Genomic DNA, 4,600 nt, shown 5'->3' on the forward strand with positions numbered 1-4,600 from the left:
CCAGTTGCAGATGGCAGTGTGTGTTTAGTTCCCTGCGGGGTGCAGGAGCTGAAACCTGGGTCGGACCTGGTCTATAGCAGAGCTCAGCAGCCTCCAGAAGCTGATGGCAGTGTGTCTTCAATTCCCTGCGGGGTGCAGGAGCTGATACCTGGGTCGGACCTGGTCTGCAGCAGGGCCCATCACCATCCAGACGCTGATGGCAGTGTGTGTTTAAGTCCTAGTGGGCTGCAGGAGCTGAAACCTGGGTCGGACCTGCTCTATAGTAGAGCTCAGCAGCCTCCAGAAGCTGATGGCAGTGTGTCTTTAAGTCCCTGCGGGGTGGGATAGCTGAAACCTGGGTCGGACCTGGTCTGCAGCAGGGCCCATCACCCTCCAGAAGCTGTTGGCAGTGTGTCTTCCATTCCTAGTGGGGCAGGGGAGCAAAGACCTGGGCAGAGGAGCGCCTGTCTGCATCCGATCCGGCCCCTCAGCAGCCCGCCGTGAGCCTTAGAGAACCCCCCCCCCCCCCCCCCCCCCAGCGGGCTCCAGGAACCGGGCCCTGCGTCGGACCCAGCTCAGGCAGGCCCTCCCTCGGGCCCTGCAGCAGGTGGCCCCGTCTATGCAGTCGAAAACCCCGCGAAAATCGGTGTAGAAACGCCCGAGAGGCGTGGTGCGGTTCCCCCGGCCGGTACCGGGTCCGGACCGGTCCGGAAGTCCACCCAGAACACTGCCTGGGGCTTCTGGGCGGCTCCCCAGGCGCAGGCAGTCGAAAACCGCGTGAAAATCGGTTCAGAATTGACAAAACGGCGACCTCGTCGCTCCAAAAACTAAGTCCAAACTAAGCCTTTCGCTTATCGCTTAACGCTTAAGGCGGTCGGCCTTATGGCCAGTAAATGAAAAGTGCCTGCGCCCCTGGAGGTTTTGGAAGGTGCGAGCGATGACCATGCTCGGGTTAGTAGGTGAGGCCATCGGAAAACCAGCGTGAGTTGGCGGGTTTGGGTGGCAATCTATTCCAGGCAGAGTCGACTATCTCTGGGCATCAATTTTGGGATTTTTCCGGCTCTGGTTCTGGGAGAAACGCAGGGGCAAAGTGCACGAGCCGCGGCCGATTTTGGTGGCCTGTCCCTGGGCACAAAGTCTGAGGAGTGTGGGCCTGGTTCTCCAAAAAATACCAGTCTGCTGGAGCTCACTCCCATGGCTCCAGGGGGCACGGCACACCCCCCGGTAGCCGACCAAAGTGATCTACTCGGGCCAGACTCGGACCCACGACCCGGGGTGAGAACCACAACTACTGGTCATCCTTTTGACCTCCAGGGGGCGCGGCAGAGCCTCCCCAGTCCGACGCAAGTGCCCCACTTGGGCCATACTCAGACCCACGGCCCGGGGCGAGAACCACAACTACTGGTCATCCTTTAGACCTCCAGGGGGCCCGGCACAGCCTCCCTAGACCGACACAAGTGCTCCACTTTGGCTGTACTCTGACCCAAGTCCCGGTGCGAGAACCACAACTACTGGTCATCCTTTAGACCTCCAGGGGGCCCGGCACAGCCTCCCTAGGCCGACACAAGTGCTCCACTTGGGCTATACTCTGACCCAAGTCCCGGGGCGAGAACCACAACTACTGGTCATCCTTTTGACCTCATGGTCATCCTTTAGACCTCCGGGGGGCACGGCACAGCCTCCCTAGTCCGACACAAGTGCTCCACTTGGGCTATACTCTGACCCAAGTCCCGGGGCGAGAACCACAACTACTGGTCATCCTTTAGACCTCCAGGGGGCACGGCACACCCCCCGGTAGCCGACCAAAGTGCTCTACTCGGGCCAGACTCGGACCCACGACCCGGGGTGAGAACCACAACTACTGGTCATCCTTTAGACCTCCAGGGGGCACGGCACAGCCTCCCTAGTCTGACACAAGTGCTCCACTTGGGCTATACTCGGACCCACGACCCGGGGTGAGAACCACAACTACTGGTCATCCTTTAGACCTCCAGGGGGCACGGCACAGCCTCCCTAGTCCGACACAAGTGCTCCACTTGGGCTATACTCGGACCCAAGTCCCGGGGCGAGAACCACAACTACTGGTCATCCTTTAGACCTCCAGGGGGCACGGCACACCCCCCGGTAGCCGACCAAAGTGCTCTACTCGGGCCAGACTCGGACCCACGACCCGGGGTGAGAACCACAACTACTGGTCATCCTTTAGACCTCCAGGGGGCACGGCACAGCCTCCCTAGTCCGACACAAGTGCTCCACTTGGGCTATACTCGGACCCACGACCCGGGGTGAGAACCACAACTACTGGTCATCCTTTAGACCTCCAGGGGGCACGGCACAGCCTCCCTAGTCCGACACAAGTGCTCCACTTGGGCTATACTCGGACCCAAGTCCCGGGGCGAGAACCACAACTACTGGTCATCCTTTAGACCTCCAGGGGGCCCGGCACAGCCTCCCTAGTCCGACACAAGTGCTCCACTTGGGCTATACTCTGACCCAAGTCCCGGGGCGAGAACCACAACTAATGGTCATCCTTTAGACCTCCAGTGGGGCCCGGCACAGCCTCCCTAGGCCGACACAAGTGCTCCACTTGGGCTATACTCTGACCCAAGTCCCGGGGCGAGAACCACAACTAATGGTCATCCTTTAGACCTCCAGGGGGCCCGGCACAGCCTCCCTAGACCGACACAAGTGCTCCACTTGGGCTAAACTCTGACCCAAGTCCCGGGGCGAGAACCACAACTACTGGTCATCCTTTAGACCTCCAGGGGGCACGGCACAGCCTCCCTAGTCCGACACAAGTGCTCCACTTGGGCTATACTCTGACCCAAGTCCCGGGGCGAGAACCACAACTACTGGTCATCCTTTAGACCTCCAGGGGGCACGGCACAGCCTCCCTAGTCCGACACAAGTGCTCCACTTGGGCTATACTCGGACCCACGACCCGGGGCGAGAACCACAACTACTGGTCATCCTTTAGACCTCCAGGGGGCACGGCACAGCCTCCCTAGTCCGACACAAGTGCTCCACTTGGGCTATACTCTGACCCAAGTCCCGGGGCGAGAACCACAACTACTGGTCATCCTTTAGACCTCCAGGGGGCACGGCACAGCCTCCCTAGTCCGACACAAGTGCTCCACTTGGGCTATTCTCTGACCCAAGTCCCGGGGCGAGAACCACAACTACTGGTCATCCTTTAGACCTCCAGGGGGCACGGCACACCCCCCGGTAGCCGACCAAAGTGCTCTACTCGGGCCAGACTCGGACCCACGACCCGGGGTGAGAACCACAACTACTGGTCATCCTTTAGACCTCCAGGGGGCACGGCACAGCCTCCCTAGTCTGACACAAGTGCTCCACTTGGGCTATACTCGGACCCACGACCCGGGGTGAGAACCACAACTACTGGTCATCCTTTAGACCTCCAGGGGGCACGGCACAGCCTCCCTAGTCCGACACAAGTGCTCCACTTGGGCTATACTCGGACCCAAGTCCCGGGGCGAGAACCACAACTACTGGTCATCCTTTAGACCTCCAGGGGGCACGGCACACCCCCCGGTAGCCGACCAAAGTGCTCTACTCGGGCCAGACTCGGACCCACGACCCGGGGTGAGAACCACAACTACTGGTCATCCTTTAGACCTCCAGGGGGCACGGCACAGCCTCCCTAGTCCGACACAAGTGCTCCACTTGGGCTATACTCGGACCCACGACCCGGGGTGAGAACCACAACTACTGGTCATCCTTTAGACCTCCAGGGGGCACGGCACAGCCTCCCTAGTCCGACACAAGTGCTCCACTTGGGCTATACTCGGACCCAAGTCCCGGGGCGAGAACCACAACTACTGGTCATCCTTTAGACCTCCAGGGGGCCCGGCACAGCCTCCCTAGTCCGACACAAGTGCTCCACTTGGGCTATACTCTGACCCAAGTCCCGGGGCGAGAACCACAACTAATGGTCATCCTTTAGACCTCCAGTGGGGCCCGGCACAGCCTCCCTAGGCCGACACAAGTGCTCCACTTGGGCTATACTCTGACCCAAGTCCCGGGGCGAGAACCACAACTAATGGTCATCCTTTAGACCTCCAGGGGGCCCGGCACAGCCTCCCTAGACCGACACAAGTGCTCCACTTGGGCTAAACTCTGACCCAAGTCCCGGGGCGAGAACCACAACTACTGGTCATCCTTTAGACCTCCAGGGGGCACGGCACAGCCTCCCTAGTCCGACACAAGTGCTCCACTTGGGCTATACTCTGACCCAAGTCCCGGGGCGAGAACCACAACTACTGGTCATCCTTTAGACCTCCAGGGGGCACGGCACAGCCTCCCTAGTCCGACACAAGTGCTCCACTTGGGCTATACTCGGACCCACGACCCGGGGCGAGAACCACAACTACTGGTCATCCTTTAGACCTCCAGGGGGCACGGCACAGCCTCCCTAGTCCGACACAAGTGCTCCACTTGGGCTATACTCTGACCCAAGTCCCGGGGCGAGAACCACAACTACTGGTCATCCTTTAGACCTCCAGGGGGCACGGCACAGCCTCCCTAGTCCGACACAAGTGCTCCACTTGGGCTATTCTCTGACCCAAGTCCCGGGGCGAGAACCACAACTACTGGTCAT

This window comes from Nothobranchius furzeri, unplaced genomic scaffold, assembly GCF_043380555.1.
Source record: "Nothobranchius furzeri strain GRZ-AD unplaced genomic scaffold, NfurGRZ-RIMD1 Scf278, whole genome shotgun sequence".
Classification (NCBI taxonomy): domain Eukaryota; kingdom Metazoa; phylum Chordata; class Actinopteri; order Cyprinodontiformes; family Nothobranchiidae; genus Nothobranchius; species Nothobranchius furzeri.